Consider the following 18,199-nt stretch of genomic DNA (forward strand, 5'->3'; position numbering starts at 1 on the left):
TTATCAACTATTATCAATGTTATAAAATATTTCATCTTAACTGCTTATTGATTTTAAATATTTTGTAGATACATAATAAGTATATGCTATGACATTGCTTATTGAAATTTTTATGGAATCACTGCTTTTTTCTTTTCTTTATTTTTTTCATTGCTGTTCAATTACAGTTGTCCACATTTTTTCCCCATTACTCCCCCCGATCTACCCACCCCCCACCTCCCTCATTCAATCCTCTCCCCTGCTGTCTTTGTCCATGTGTCTTTTATATATGTTTCTTGACTTGACCCTCCCTCCATCTTCTTTTTTTCAATTTATCTTCTATTCCCAGTTGCTCTCACACCACCCATCCACCCCCTTCAAAAAGACTCCTAGGATAGATAGTAGGAGGTCATTGCTCTAAAAAGTAAAATCACATTAACGTTTTAAATTAAAGCCCTCATCACACACACACACCCACCCTCCAGGACAACCATTACAATGATACTGGGGATTTGCCCATCTATTACCAAGCTAGTAGAATAGCTGGACCCCATGGTGCCCTCAGATAGAATTTATTATACTTTCTCTTATGTCTTTGTACACTAGCTTCATCCTTGCCTCCTCATGCCAAAAGCTCTATTTAACTAAAGCATCAGGCAAAGTCATTTACAAGTTTTTCCAACCTCTTTTTGTGAGTATAAAACATCTCCCAATTCTTTTTTGCAAAAAGTAGAACTGGCTTAAGTCCTTGGCCTTGCATGGTGATTTTTTCTAATTAAATTTAGGTGTAACATACAAAGTACATATATGTAGACACTGTGTAAACTACCATCCATGTCAAGATGCAGCTCTTTTCCAGCCCCTAGGAGTTTCCCCACCTCCCCTTCCCAGTCAGTGTTCCCCACAAATGTAAACACTGTTCTGATTTCTATAATCATAGATTAGTTTTATATGACATTTTACTTCATATAAATGGAATCCTACAGCATGCACTCTTTGGCTTCTTTAACTCAATTTTATGTCTTAAATCTATTCATGCTGTTGCATTGTATGGATGTAACACAATTTATCTATTTGAGTGTTGACAGACATTTTGTTTTGGACTGGGACTTCTTTTGGGGTAAAATATACATAACATAAAGTGTGCCACTTTAATCATTCTTATGTGTACTCTTCAGTGGCATTAAGTACATTCATACCATAGGGCAACCATTACCATGATCCATTGCCGGAACATTTTTATCCTCCCAAAGGAAAATGCTGTACATGTTAAACAGTAGCTCCCTATTTCCTCTTCTCCCTAGTCCTTGGCCACCACCATCCTATTTAAGTTCTACAAATTTAACTACTCTAGGTACCTCATATGAGTGGGATTATACATTATTTGTCTTTTTGTGACTGTCTTATTTTACTTAGAATATAATGTCTTCAAGGTTTGTCTGTGTTGTAGCATATGTTACAATTTACTTATTTTATAAAGCTACACAATGTTCCATCATGTGTATCTAACACATTTTGTTTGCTCATCTGTTGATGGACACAGGGTGCTTCCACATTTTGACAGCCATGAACAGCACTGCTATGAACATGTATGCACAACTCTCTGTTAAAGTCTTTATTTTCATTTTTGGGTAATAGAAGATGAATTGTTGGCTCATGTGATAGTTCCATGTTTAATTTTTCTCAGAAACCACCATACTATTTTCCACAGTGGCTGTAACACAAGATATTCCCACCAGCAATGTACAAGTGTTCCAATTTCTCCACATCCTTCTCAACATCTGTTATTTTCTGTTTTTATTTTTATGATAGCCATCCTAATTGGTATGAGGAGGTATCTAATTGTAGTTTTAATTTCATTTCCCTAATGAGTAGTGATGAGTGCATCTTCATGTGCTTATTGGCCTTTTGCATATCATTTTTGAAGAATTGTCTATTCAAGTTCTTTGCTCATTTTTTTTCATAAAGTTGTTTGTTTTGTTGTTATTATTCTTGGGCCTGAAGACTGTAATCCTTTTTTCCTGCAGGGTAGAATGCTCCACATGTGTTTATTTCTGTACTCATAAAAAAGCAGCCCACTTATCCCTACATTTTTCTCTCATTACAAGTCTATGGAAGTACTAACCTTATATTAAACACAGTAGTGCATTTTCTTTTTTTACATATTACTCATTATTGTTGTATGTTTAGAATAGAGGAAGAGCTTCAGATTATCAATTGAAAAAATAAACTGAATTAGAATTCTCTTTTCTTCCCTACATATTTATGAGGATTATGGAAAACATATTTGTCACTCTATATAATTACTATTGTCACTCTAAAAAATTCTGTTATAAATAAGTGCTAAAAATATAAACATATAATTCATGAATAATTTTTAATGAGCATCATCTTATTGTTCCAGAGAGGTCAGTATAGTAGAAAAGATCAGCCCTCTGGCAGAGATGTCCAGATGGGGATGTGGGGAGTAGCTAGAGATAAAGTATGTCTGCCTCACAAATATTCAAAGTGTCATTCTATTTTACAGAGGACCAAAAGCTTTAGCGCAGCTTATCTCAACCTTGACATTATTGATATTTTAGATAATTCTTTGGTGTAAGGTACTGTCCTGTGCATCGCAGGATGTTTAGCAAAATCCCTGGTCTCAACCCACTAGTTAGCGGCAGTACTTCCCCACCCCAATCATAACATTCAAATAAGTCTACAGATACTGCCAAGTGTGCTTTGGAAGTAAAAATTCCCTGGTCAAGAGCCACTGCTTTATGGCTAAGGGCATGACTTAAGGGTATGAAGAATGCTTAGAGTGATCCCTCAACAGAGAGAAAGGGGCTGACATCATATCACAGAGCCTCACAGCGAAATGTAGGGTGATAATATTTAAACATCACTAATCTTTGTTTGAATGCTAGATGACATTGCAACTTTGCTCACCATATTGCCTTCCAGTTTTTTTTCTCCTTAATTACAAAAACAGGGATAGTAATGCTGCATAACCACTTTTTACACATGTTAAAAGTAGTCTCAGACTACTGGAACTACTTCATTAGAGAAAACACTTGAGCAAAACAAACAGATTCTTCTGATCTCAAGAAAACTGAAGGAAGTCAACATTGTGAGGACACCTGGGAGATAAGCATTACACAAGGCAGAGGGAGACACTTCACCCTGGAGGTAAAATGGGAGATCGTGTGCTGGAAATGGCTGGAGGTTAATAATGCAGTGAGGGAATGAGGTAATATCAGAACTTCCAGAGGCCTATGGGTTTTCTTACAGATGGGCCTTACATAAATAAGACTGAGGTTGCCCTACAAATAGCCTTGTTTGAAAACATGCTGGAAACCTTTTGACCTGAGTCGAATGTCCCTCGTCAATCCCAGAATTTTTTAATGCATGATATTAGCTAGGTTTGAATGAACTTCTCATCATTTATTATTGGTCACCCCAGGCTAACAGAGCCTGGTCTAAGTAGATTCAAAATCCCCTAGGTTAGTAGTTATAATGATGGAAGTTTTCCCAGAAGTGTCTGGAAGCCATACTAACAGACCTTTGTCCAGTGTGGGGCCTGTCCTACACCTGAATCTCAGGAAGGTTTGCTTGAAAAATGAAATAGAATTAAATGCAACAGTGCAAAGCAAGTTCCTGCTTCATAGGTGCTCAGTGAAAAGTAGCATCATTATTATACTTATGATTGTTATTATTTTATTGTTGCCCTTAACGTAGCAGAATGCAAGTATTTGACATCGAGATCACTGGTGAAAATGGGTCACCAGCACTGACTTGTTCTGGCCTGACTTGTAGCAAAGACCTTATAGATCATAAATTAGGTCTCTTGGTTGCCTCTAGAACAGAAATTTAAAAGATTATTTATGCTTAACAGTCTTTTACCATTTATCCAGGAAATAAATAATTGGAGCCTAAAAAATCTGGATAGATTTAAGATACAAAGAAAGACTATGTAACTAAAAGAAATAAAAATATCTATTAGGCTTCTGCAAAAGACTCAGAAATATGTGTGTTATCTCTGATATGGATAATGATTTCTCTTCTAATATGTTCCTACAACCACTAAATTTCCTAAAGTGAATATTTGAAAATCATTTAGGTAGAACTAGTTTGAAAAACTGGGAAAACAGGATTCAGGATTTCTTTACTCAGCATTTTAGTTCTGCAGTATGAGAAAGTCAAAGGACAGAATGTTGTATGTCACACTCATTTTTAAACTGTTACTGCTATAGTTAAAAGCACTGTGAGCTTACTCTGCATAAACCAGGATAATTAACAGGACATGATGTTTTACATGTACAGTTAAGAGTGCTGTATGTTTACTCTGTGTAAACCGAGCTAATTAACAGTAAGTTATCTGTAATTTTTCTCTAGATGTTGCTGATAAATGTTAAGGATAACAATTTATCTTAATCATCTTGTTATTGCTTACACATTTTAAGATTATAATTATTACCTATCTCCTCGTTAATTGGTGACAAATTAAAAATGACTTGTTATAAAATCAGGAAAAAACTAAGAAATTATGACATATCTCAATTGTACTAATAAACTATCTGAATCAGAAACTAATTTTGATAAAGTATAGATAAGACTGATCTGATTTGGTAATTTATATTTAGAGATTATGGAAAAGAGAAAAAATAAGATTACCTTTTTGGAATTAATTATTAATCTGCCCATAATAGAATAAAGCAGGGATATGCAAAGTTATTTAGTGTTATATAGTGGGTCCTAGGCCAAAGTAACTTTTATAAAAAAAACAACAACTGTATCATTTGAAAGGAGGATGAACAAGCTAGGAAAGTTGAAAAAGACGTGAGGTGGAGAGCATGCACTGGCCATGCCCAAGTCATGGCTGCCCAAAGATGGGGTGTCCTGGCCCAGTTCATCCGGCATCTCTGTCCTTAGAGCTAAAGCTCACCTATCATCCAGAAATGTATCTGAACCTGTGATTATTTCAGGGGAAAGAGTTTTATTTCTTTTTTTGAACGTTTTATTTTATTTATTTTTTTTAAATATTGAAAAACAAACATATGTCTTCATATGTTCCCAGCCCTCCTTTCTCTAAACTTTTGGGGGAGTTTTTTATTTTAACCTCAGAGGTGAAAGTCTAATTTATCACATGTTCTTGGATTCTACTATCCCAATCTACATTCTTAAGATTGTTTTTCCATCAAGTATTCTGCCTCCTTTATATCAATCTCTGTTGGCTTTCCTGGGTCCTTTTTTTAATTAACTTTGAATTATGCTTTTTTTTTCCAAATTAAAGGCAACAGAAACAAATAAACAACAAACTTATCTCTGCTCCTCATATCAAGCTACCACCTTATCTCTCCTTGTCTTTAAGCCAAGTGTCCCCAAAGATTTGATGCCATTCCTCTTCAATTCCTTGCCGCCTATTAATACCTCAACCCATTCTATCACATCTTCATTAAAAGCTCACCTTCTAAAGTCACCACTGATTTCAAGATGTTCTACTTAAAGGAAATTTTCTATTTTCCATTGGAAGAAATGTTATACCATTTAAAGGGGAGATAACTCTCTTCTTAAGACATTCTTCTGTTTGCTCCTATTACTCTCCACCCTGTTAACCCTCTGATCCCTGTTTTTAGAATCCTTGAAGGCTTCTTCTTCTCCTCAAAGTTTTAGAAGGAAACCAAGGCAAATAGGGTTAATGTCCAACCTAACTGAGATCAATTTTTACCATCAGCAACTGAGTGGAGGTTAGGGCCATCCCCTAGATGGGAAACACTATAGGAGGAAACCCTTTAAGAATGGGAGGAAGAGCCCTTTACTATGAATTTTGAACAAGTTTATTTTGAGGTGCCTGTGAGACACCAAATGTTTGTCAGGCATATGAAAAGGGGGATTAGAATTCAGATAATAGAAGACAGATAAATGTAAATTTTTTTCTGGTAAATATAATGGTCAAAAACCTGAAATAAATAGCATCATCCAGGGAATGAGTGAATAGTAGTACATAGTACAATTATGATTCCCTGATATCCGGTCCCAAGGAATTTCAAAGTACAAGGTTGTGTATATGGTATTTGGAGCCTAGAAATGAATAAGCTCATCTATGAAAAACATGAGGATTCTAAAGAGTGGAGGCTCAAGAACAAGTTCCAGCCTGGCAAATTTTAAAGGCTTAACAGAAAAGGAGGCTACAGCAAGAAGACTAAGAGGAGTAGCTAATGAAGTATAAATATTTCTGGGAAATTGAAGCTTCAAGGACAATAAGAGAAGAAAGTGTCTCATTTATGGAAGGAAAGGAGGGAAGGGAAAAAAAGGAAGGAATCACAGAATGGAGAGAGCATATATTATGATTTGATTTATGTTGACAGAAATATGTATTTTGAAGTTATAATCCTTGATACCTATGAATGTGACCTTATTGGGAAATAGGGTCTTCACAGAGGTAATCAAGTTAAGAGGAGTACATACTGAATCAGAGCGAATAGATTAGAAGGGGAAATTTTAGACACAGACTGACTCAGAGGGAAAACACCCAGGTGAAAAAAGAAGCAGAAATTGGAGTAACGAAGGTGTAAGGCAAGGAACTGCAAGGAATGCGGGCAACCACCAAAACCCAGGGATAGGTAAGAAAGGATTCTTTTCTAGAGCATTAAGAAGGAGTGTGACCCTACTGACAACTTGATTTCATATTTCCAGCCTCCAAAACTGTGAGAGAATAAACTTGTGTTGTTTTTAAGCCACTGAGTCTGTGGTAATATGTTAGGCAGTGTTGAGGAACTACAGTATACAGCAATGGAGGAATGTCAAATTGACATTCACAGTGCATCCACTTTAACATAAATTTCTCTTTGCAGGGAGGAATATAAGTTTTACTCAGGTTCTTGTTACATAATTATGTATTATGTTTTCTAGATATTGACTTCCTTTTAAAACTTCAAAATCTTTTATATTTTATATTAATTTAAAAAAGAAAATTTTACTGTATGTCCTTGAAACAAAACTTATATTGGAAAGTAAACTATGTAACCGATGAGAGGGAGAACATGAATTCCATATTCTATAGATACTAAACACGTTTTATTTTGTTGTTGCTGTTCATCAGTCATGGTATGTTTCACAGACTTTATGAGGACCTATGTGTTTTGTACTTGCTCAAGAAGCATTAGAGTATAAAATGATCTTAATAGAAAATAGCAATAATCAGCCCTGGCTGGTGTAGCTTAGTAGATTGAGCATGGGCCTGTAACCAAAGCATTGCTGATTTGATTCTCAGTGAGGGCACATACCTGGGTTGCAGGCCAGGTCCCCAGTGGGGGGTGCACAAGAGGCAACCACACACTGATGCTTCTCTCCCTCTCTTTCTCCTTCCCTTCCCGTCTCTTTAAAAAATAAATAAAATATTTTAAAAAAGAATTGTTCCTGACCATATATGGCAATATTTGTCATGACTAACTTGCCACTAAAAATAAATACAGCTGAAGCTTAAAAAAATAGCAATAATCATGGCTTTCTTTAATATTGCCTCTCATCTTCCACTTTGAGGAGGAACTGAAATTATGTACAGTCACAGAAATGACTGTCCCTAAAATGTATTCAAACAAAAAACTCTGATTTACTTTTTAAAAGTTTAGGTCAACAGCAACAATCATTTTCAAAATGTAGTATGTGTTTCTGATTATAAATTAAATACATGTCTAGTAGATGCAATTTGAAAATCCAGATAAGCACAGAGATAAAAATTATGATCAATCACAATTCTTACCAGTTAAAACAAACTATTATTAACAAGGAGTGTATCTCTAGCATTTTATCTATTCACATAATTTTTACCATGGTTTGGGTCATGTATATTCATTTTGGAGCCCTAGTTTTCACTTACATTGCATTCTAAGAATTTTTACATGTCTTAAAAAGATTTTTAACTCATTTCATGGTGCAATAACATTCCATGGTTTGGGATTCTCACAATTTATTTAACCACTCTATTGTAACACACTTAGGGGTTTTTTTTTAATATTACTAAACATGCTGTGATGAGCATACAAAGATATTTCAGTATCCACATATTTGAATATTTCTTAACATGTAGAATTACTGTATCAATAATAATAATATGTTGAACAGCAAGTATACTAACATTAGAAAGTAAAAGAGAAATATAAAAAATATATCTTATTTTGAGAAGCAAAACAAATGCCTGTATCCTAAAGTTTTACTAGAATCAGTATTAACCATGAGCTCTGATTAATGAAGAATTTCTGTACAAAGGGCTAAGATCCTTCCCCAACCCCATTTCATAATGGTAAGACTGCATATTCTGGCATCCACAGGCATTAACTGAGGAGATATTGTCACACTCCACTCAGACAGGAAATGCTATTACGCATGAACTTCCTCAGGAGCATGCCACTAAAATTACACATGAAACTAGCCCTCTCTTCCCTTGCTATAGGAGTAAGCTACTCTGATGAGATGACTAAGTTATCCATGCAGGAAGAACTATGGACATATGTGCATAATCATGCTATGGACTTTCATATTTATTGAGGAGTGTTTTTAATTATAATACCTTAATTAAAATAATTATTTTATAATATCATAACTTGTTCGATTTGAAAATGAATGAGTGATCATGGACACATCACTTCACATTTATATTTCCTACATGGAAAACAAGTAAAATAATGAGCAAATAAAAATATGTAAAAATATAGACTCATTTTTAAAGTTATTGTTATTACTATTATGAACAAGTAACAGACTATCATAATTTGAACATTTAGGCATGCCTGTTCTGGCAAATTTTATCTACTGTAATACTACATTCTAAATTGTTTTTTCTGATCTTTTTTCCCCAAATTCTTACAGTAGAAGAAAGTGCCAAAAACATCAGTTTTACTCTAAAGTTCATAAAATCTTCATGTGAAAGCAAATCACTGAAGCAATACTGAAGGGATATTACACCCTGGGCTGCTGTTAATAACGTGTGAAGTATTGAAATATTCAACAAATATAGCATATCAAATCCATAAAAAACTAAGTTCAAAAAACACCACAGAACAAACTTTCCAGTCCCTCCTAAAATATTTTTAAAGCAATTTAGTAGTTTGCTTCCAACTGTAAATGAGAGAATATCTATCTGATCTTTGAGAATTTTACTTTAATTGACAAGATTCAATATAAACTAGAATTCATAAGTTAAAAAAATATCTTTTGCAAAAACTTTGATAACCTCCATGATCTGAGTGACATAAACAGTTTTAAAAGAGTCTATTGTACTGGAAATCAAACAGGTATAATGTCTTTCTTTTCAAAGAAAAACTTTATCAAACAAGAAAGAATTTACTGTTTTTTAGTGACAACTATTACATTGATAGATACTTTAAAATATGTTACTTCCCTTAGGTGCGGTGTTGTTATCAAAAGGTCTTTAATAACAACTTTAACAAGTAGTCATCTCAAATATACTGATTTAAAATACTCTGACTTCCATTGTGACACAGTTTTAAAGTTCTTTCCCACAACTTCTGTCTTCTTTTGTTTAATTTCTGGTGGTTTTTTTTGGTTGCTTTTTTGTTTTTTGTCATATCTAGTATTCTTTTCATTCTTTAATCTGGGTGCTCATTTTGTGACAGCTCATCTAAAATGAAAGTTTTAAATTGAATCTTTTTTTTGTTTTATTGTTGTTCAAGTACAGTTGTTTGCATTTACCCCCTACCACTTCCCACCCAACCTCAGCCATCCCCACCTCCCTCCCCTGATTCCACTCCCCCTTGTTTTTGTCCCTGTGTCCTTTATAGTTGTTCCTGAAAACCCTTCCCATTATCTTTTCCCACCTCCCCTCTGGTTACTGTCAGATTGTTCTTAATTTCAATGTCTCTGGTTATATTTTGTTTGCTTGTTCGTTTTGTTGATTGAGTTCATGTTAAAGGTGAGATCATATGGTGTTTGTTTTTCACCGTGGGGCTTATTTCACTTAGCATAATGCTTTCCAGATATGGAACTCCTACCCTTTGTGACAGCATGGATGGAACTGAATCTTTTAAATGGAAGCTTTTAATTTTCTATCATTTGATTTGCTTTAACATAATTGTACATGGCCCACATTAATTCTACTGTTATAGATTTGACTTTTTACTCTTAGCTGTCCTAGGAATGAGATTGTATTTCTAACTGTCCATAAATGGGAAAAAAAAGATTCTATTCAGTTCCTCTTCTCACATTTCCCACCCATTATTGTTACTGCCTTCAAGCAAACAAATCAGGAACAAACTTTGATCATTTTTCTTTCATCTCACTTGGCTAAATTTACTCTTACCTTCAAGAAACTTCTGAAATTTATCCCTTTCTTCATGAAGCAATTTCTGGGAAAACTTCACACATATTTTAATGTTACCATATTGGTTTTTGCAAATTTCTCCTTCACGCTATATATGCCATCAAGCTCCAGGGTAGATACTACATCTATGTAAAAATAATTTTCCACATTAAAGTCATTTAATTCATTCCTTGAATCAGTCTTTTAGATTGAGTAACTATGGTATTTTTCACTCATAACTTATTTTTAAATGTACTTCCATGATAGTTCTTTTTTCCCAATCAATTGCTTTGTTGGTTCCATTCAGTATTTATTCCATTTACTCTCTTCATGCCTGCTTATTATTCCTACTGTTATAAAAAATTAAGATAACTTAAATGATACAAACAAACCTTATTCAACACTTCTTGAAGTGGACAGCCTGTTTCAGGAGAACTGTCAAATGAAAGCACAGTGAAAAAAAGAATAGAAAATATCTGATTGACTGGGGCCACACAGTCCACCTTGTTCAGAGTGAGAATGAACAAGGAAATAAGTATACAGCCCAGAGTGAGCTTGGCGTATGGGAACTGGCTGATTGCATATACAGTAGGCCTTCCATACCTACAGGCTTCAAACTCATGGGTTTCACATCTATGGATTCAACCAACCATGAATCAAAAATATTTTTTAAAAATTCCCAGGAAGTTCCCCCAAAAGCATTGTTTAAATTTGCCACATATCAAGCACTACACTGAATTTACTTGAATGAAGGGATCTGTAGACATACCCTGCTATAGCCTACATAAAAATAGGTTACATAAAATATTATACCATGCTATATGAGGGACATGAGCACCCATGGATTTTGGTATCTATGGGGGTCCTGGAACCAGTCCCCTCAGGATGTAGAGGGAGGACCATGCTACTTTTCTGGCCAAGTGAAGCATTTCTAAGGACACGAAAGTTACATAAGTTTCAGGTTGCTGAGGTGGCACTCTGGGCAGGAGCAGCTCCACACTAGGCCTAAAATTTATTTCACAGCTACCAAGGTACATTATAAATTAAAGAAAGTTGATAAACTCTCCCCACTATTTTTTGTAATCAAAAAATCACTTATCAAAAGGTGACCACCAACAGTCCAGAAAATTTCTTGAAGTTCAAGTACTTTAAGAAAATTTGAATATTTAAAAACTTAATCTTTGATTTTAAACCTCTGATGTCATACTTTATTCTATGGTATCTTTGGTCTAGCAACCAACTATGAAGCATAGTTGAGCTTCATAGTTGAGTTAACTTTTGATTGAGCTGTGTATTCTAAATTTTTATTTTAAAAGTAAAAAATTATTTTTAAAGTTAGTCTTTTTGAAACAAGATGAGCTTTTCCATAGAAGTAAGTTTTAGAAAGCAATCTTGGAATCCTAAAACAGATACCCAAAACCCTTATTTCATCTATACTGTAGCTAAACAATGAAACAACTATTGGACCTAATTTTATGACAGAAACTTTCAGAGAAAATGCATTTCTTTAGTTCCAGTCTATACGCAAGAACTCATCTGCATTTACCATGGTTGTGGTGATGAGGCTGTCCCTGTTTCACTACTGGCTGGGTGACCTATTACAAGGCATTTATTAACCTGTCCCTCAGTGCCCTCATCTGCAAAATGGCAGTCAGAACAGTATCTATTTAATATAATCATTGTGAAAATTCATAAGAAACCAGATGCAAGAAGAGGTTTCTGAAGGCATTAGGGGAAGTTCTTCCTAATTATTAATGCAGCAGAGGTTGCAGTCAAAAAAATTATAGCTTAGGTCACGTATACCCAAGAGATACATTCATTACGAATGTGTGCAGAAATGAGAAAAAACATGTAAACTGTAGAAAGTCAGACTGTCCTTCAATGGTCTTGAATGAGAAACTAGGCATCCCTGATTGTTTCTGACAAGACTTACTTAACCACAAACTCTGGCTGAAACTGACACTAGGGAGAGAAAAATGGAGAAATGGAAAGAATGTGGTGTCCCTAAAGACATTGTTCATCTGCTAAATCATACAATTCTGAAATCCACTCAGGTTAAGATTCTTTTTGCAAATGTATATATTCATTCCTATCATTTAACACAGTTTGAGTTGAGAATTTGGTTGCTATTGTTTTTAAATCAATAGCTTTTATTTTCCCTCACTATACATTTAGAAAGTGCTTGCAAGGATGTGGAGAAAGGGGAAACCTTTGCAGTGTTGCTGGGAATGCAGACTGGTGCAGCCATTGTAGAAAGCAGTACGGAGTTACCTCAAAAAATTAAAAATGGAACTGCCTTTTGACCTACTGATTCCACTTCTGGGAATATATCTGAAGGAACCCAAAACACTAATTTGAAAGAACAAAACCACCCCTATGTTCATTGCAGCATTATTTACAATCATCAAGACATGGAAGCAGCCCAAGTGTCCATCAGTAGATGAGTGGATAAAACAACTATGGTATATTTACACAATGGAATACTACTCGGCCATAAAAAAAGAAAATTTTACCCTTTACAATAGTATGGATGAAACTGGAAGACATTATGCTAAATGGAATAAGCCAGTAAGAGAAAGACAAATACCATACAATTTCACTCATATGTGGGATCTAATAAACAAACTGAACTAACAAGGAAAATGAGGACAGACTCACAGATGAAGAACAGGATGACGGCTAGTGAGAGGGGAGGTTAGGAGGTGGAAGGATTGAAAAATAGGAAAAAGGACTCATGGACAACAGTGTGGTGATTGCTGGGGGAGGAGAGTATAAGGGGAATTAAAGGTAATGGAAAAAATACAGTAAAGAAAATATTTTCTAACAAAAAAGTAAGTATGGTTGAGAAGAGATTTCATGAAATAGAGGACTGTACACAAACTCAGGAGTTTCAAATCAGCAGGACAAAATGCACAGAAGAAGCAGTTTCCCCAGGGCCCCAGCAGCCTAGAACTCTTCAATCAGTGAGGCAAGCTTTTTTTGTTGTTGTTAAATAGAAGTCTAAATCTTAGACTTGTTTGTAAAAATATTTTATTTATTTATTTTAAGAGAGAGGGGAAGATGTAAAAAGGGGACAAGAAAATTGATGCATGAAAGAAAACATTGATGGGTTGCCTCTCGCATGTCCCTAACTGGAGACCTGGCCCACAACCCAGGCATGTGCCCCTGGCCTGCAACCAAGGCATATGCCCTGACTTGGAATTGAAGTGGCAACCTTTCAGCTTGTGGGACAATGACCAGCATACTGAGCCATACCAGTTAGGCTAGATATAAAAATCTTAAAAAATATATTATTAAATTTATATATTAAATAATATATAAAAATATATCACTTTTATCCCAGTAATACCAGATTCATAAAACTTAGAAAATCCATGTAATTCACCTTTTTTAAATTGAATTTATTGGGGTGACATTGGTTAATAAAATTATACCCCTTACATAGGTTTAAGGGGTACAATCTATAATACATCATTTGTATATTGTATGTTCACCACCCAAGTCATGTCTCCTTCCACCATCATTTATTCCCTCTCTTTACCCTCTTCTATCTCCTCCCACCCCCATTTCCTTTTGGTAATGACCATACTGTTGTCCATCCATGAGGGATTTTTTCTCCTGAATCCTTTCATCTTTTTCACCCCCACTACCCTCTCCCTTTTGACAGCTGTCAGTCTGTTTTCTGTATCTATGAGTCTGTTTCTGTTTTGTTTGTTAGTTTGTTTTGTTCATTAGATTCCACATGTAAATGAAGGTATGGTATTTGTCTTTCTCTGGCTGGTTTATTTCACTTAGTATAATGTTCTCCCTTTTTATCCAAGGTGTCACCAAAGGTAAATTTCGAGTTCACCTGAGGAATTGTGTTGATCTTTAGACGTTTGCTTCTTGCATATTTATTCTTTTTTTAATCCTCACTCAAGGATATGTTTATTGATTTTAGAAAGAAAGGAAGGGAAAGAGAGAGAGAAAAAAAGAGAGGTGAGTAGAGAGAAACATTGCTGGGAGAGAGAAACAGCAATCAGTTGCCTCCAGTATGTTCCCCACTAGGGGAGTGAAACTGCAACTCAGGTATACCAAGGTCTGTCCACAAAGTATACAGCCATGGACTGTAAAAAAGAAACATTTATTGAAGATACAAGAAACATTGTATATAGGACAATGATGCCTCTGTTCCTTTCAAAGTAGGCAACTTGGGACCTCAAACTGTTCTCCCAGCATCTCTTCCACTGTTCACAACTCTGCAAAATCCTTTGTTGGGATTTCCATCAGCTGCCCCATCATATTTTCCTGAATCTCATCTATGGTCTGAAATCTCTTCCCTTTCCAAGGTAATTTTGGTTTGAGGGAAATCCAGAACTCTGAGGATGCCAAATCTGGGCTGGAGGGGCACTGAGTCACCTGGGTAGTTTGATATCTCACCAAAAAACTCAGCATGAGACGTGATGCATGAACAGGCATATTGTCGTGATGAGGCTGCCAGTCACCAGTTGCCCATAGCTATGGCCTTCTGAATCATCTGAATAGTTTCTGTGCAGGAATGTTCAAACTTAATGCAAAATGTGATGCAGATTTGTTGCTCTACTCACTCAGTCATTTTCAATGCAACAGCCACACAGTACACATGCTCACTCAATAGCATCTACCACCCCACTGACTAGTACAGTGAAGTCATCATTGTTCATGTATGAGCATTCCATTCTACTCTCCTTGGCTGCCAGGTTACATTGATGTCATGAAAACTGTTCTTGTTATTTTCACAACAGCTGGACTTTTTCCAGACAGGCATATGCCCTGACAGGGAACTGAACCCACAGGCTTTTGGTGTATGGGACGATCCTCCAACCCTGAGCCACCTAGCCAGGGCTGCATACATATGCTTGATGGTAATAAATTGCATTAAGTTTTCCTTTACTTCCACTGCATGTTTAGCCATGTGCTGCATGCCTTCTAATACTTTATTCTTTGTGTATCCAGTGTGCTATTGCTACTTCAAGTTCCATTTCCTTGGCCTAGAAACTTCTGGGACAGACAGGAAGTAGCACTGTCACCTTAGAAGGGCCATAATGTGTCACTATGTCCTAGTCAATGAGAGTCAGCACCACCAAATAGTCGGCTAAAGTGTGCTGCTCTCCAACTTCACCCTTCCTGGCTTTTGATGCCCACTTAAAAAAGGCAGTGGCAAAGCCCAACCCAACTCACATTTCATTTCTTTCAAAATTAGAGTTTCCATTTCTTGGACTTGTAAACTAGTGTACATATTGTCTGTGATATGAAGGCTTCAATATTTGGGGAAAACATCTCCTCTGGAAGCCAAGAAGCAGAGCTATAATCCCAACCAGTTGAAGTTTCTTAGGAGAGACTGGCTGAACTTGTAAAAATTGGTCCATAAGAACATATATGTACAGAGCAGCAGCCCAAACTTGGACTGTACTCACATCAGGATGACACACATACATCTTTTTATATCCTATTGTCCATTCAAGAAATTGTGGATTTACACCCTGGCCATGTGGCTGAGTTAGTTGAAGCATCGTCCAGTACACCAAAAAGGGCACCAGTTCCACCCCCACTCAGGGCACACACCTAAATTGTGGGTTCTACCCCAGTTGAGCATGTACAGGAGGCAACTGATCAATCTCTCTCTCTCTCTCTCCCTCTCACCCCATTCTCTAAAATCAATAAACATATGGTGAGGATTTAAAAAAAGAAAAAAGAAATGTGGATTTATGAATGGCGGAACTTCAGAATGCCTTAGATATTGATGGATATCCTTAATGTAGTTGCTGCAGAGCTGAGGGGTCTTCCAATCTTCATTACAATATCCTCGATTTTGCAAAGCAAGGCATCAGAGAAACTTGACAGAAGTTTTTGTCCTTCATGGAGCTATCCTCACGTGTGGGAGAAAAACCCTTTGGAGCCAACATTTTTATCTGGTTTCACAGAACCAGTAGGTTTCAGTTGCTTGTGGACATTTGTTGTTTTGGTGGTTTATACAGGTACTTTGGTGTTCTGAAGCTATTGATACTTCAGTGGCTATGGTTCTACTTTATTTCCATTTTTTTCTAAAACTGCCCACCAGAGTGTCACATGACTCTTTAAAATTAACTCCTGTGTCAAAATTTTCCAGATCAATGGACACTGTGGGCATCAGCACAGTGCCATGAGGGACAGGGGCAGGCAAGAGCGCCAGCTGCATCCAGAGAGGGACACTGGCTGGTGAGGGAGGGCACAGGTTTTTGCAGCAGCGTTAGGTCTGCACTCTAACCTCACACCACTGGAGATATTATTCCCTGTTGTTTTCAAATGAACAAATCTCACCTAAGCAAACTTGGTGAGTTATAGAACTTGTGAGAAGCAGAGTGCCATAGGCTACAGACGCAGCAGTCAAAGGGAGTCTAAGTCAAAAGTAAGCCCCGCCAATCCCTGGATTACTGTCAAGTCTGTGGACTTTGGAGGCCAGTGCAACCCACCCCTCCTAGAGCTAGCCCTGGGAACTAGTTCTCATGGAGGGGCACAATGAAGTGCTCCAAAAATAAAATAAAATCAGAAATACAGTAACAATATACATTATTTCATGACAAATAATCTAATCCTAATACACGGTGATTCTGAGAAATATTGGTGGGACTGGGGAAGAAGGATGTGGGAACTAGTTTCTCCTTATTCTTATAGATGAGAAAATGTTTTTGCTAGAGTTATTAATGGACAGGAAACATGAATAGATGAAGGCTGGGGCACGTATGGAAAAAGAAAACTGATTTAACTTTAGTGTATGAAGCTCTGCATTTATACTTCTATCAATAAGGCACAGAGAAATGGGCAGTACCCTCAAAGAAAAATGTTCTAATTTTAAAATAATTGAATATTGGTCTTTACATTAGAGGATGGGAAGTTAGTTAGAGGATGTGATGGTCTTTAATACATTTTTCAGTATCTTTATTAGTAAAATAAAATTTTGAAAATACGCAATATTTGAATTGTGTAGATATTTACAAATATATATCTATTAAATTAATGTAGATTTCTTGGAATGTAGACAGGGAAGAGCTTTAATTCTACCATTGTCTGCTGGCTTGAGGGTTGTATGTTTGGAGCTTGGTGAGTTTTTACAATCTTTTCACCTCAAAGCATATGGTTTGAATATTGGTAGCATGCATAAGTAATATAAAGTGGATTACCCTGAATAATGCCTAGAAACCGAGATATTGTTGTGCCATTTTAAAAATTGATATTTTTTCTATTTTATGATAGGAAATAAATTACTGTAAAATTTTTATAAATATGCCCATTATTAGTGGTATCATGAACAGGACCAGTATCTCTTCTCCTGTTCTGTGGCTGTGAACCAAAAATATTCATCCTAGTGTTTTAGTCTGAAGATAAACACCCCACCTAATGCCCACTCAGGACAAGACATGAATGATAATGGACCCCAGTGCAGTTTATTTCTGAGCTGCTCTATTTTGTAGAGCTTTCCCTCACTCCTACCTCTCTGGTGCCTCTCTCTGTCACACCCTGCTCCTGTTTTTGTCTGTTTACCTGCCATGGCTCTAGCTTTACTTTGAGTCTGAGGACTTTCCTGCAGACTCCACTTTCCAGCATTTCTGGGTTTTGGTAAAACCAGGTAGGTCCTCCATGCACTACAGTAACCTGCAGAGGGCAGGGAATCCATACCCCTCCTTCACTGTTCTAGCATAATTGTTTCCAATGTTAGGTTAAAAGCTTAAATTCCCATGACTGACCTTTAATTATTATTATCACTAATTTTAAAATAACAATATTTTATTGATAAAAATAAGCATGAGAAACAGACTGGTAGCATAGATACGAAGTATTTATAATTATGTGCTATAGATGGCTAAAAATTTGATCACTATATCAATCATGTCAAAAATCCATAGAAATATACATTGGGTTGCA

General features: G+C 36.1%; 1 pseudogene; it reads right to left on the reverse strand.

Annotated features, from left to right (window-relative positions):
- Positions 1–16,475, reverse strand: part of LOC123821802 — a 98,253-nt pseudogene extending 81,778 nt beyond the window's left edge.
- Between the last annotated feature and the right edge of the window lie 1,724 nt (positions 16,476–18,199).

This window comes from Phyllostomus hastatus, unplaced genomic scaffold (assembly GCF_019186645.2).
Source record: "Phyllostomus hastatus isolate PE091 unplaced genomic scaffold, TTU_PhHast_1.1 phas_contig_40, whole genome shotgun sequence".
NCBI classification, from domain to species: domain Eukaryota; kingdom Metazoa; phylum Chordata; class Mammalia; order Chiroptera; family Phyllostomidae; genus Phyllostomus; species Phyllostomus hastatus.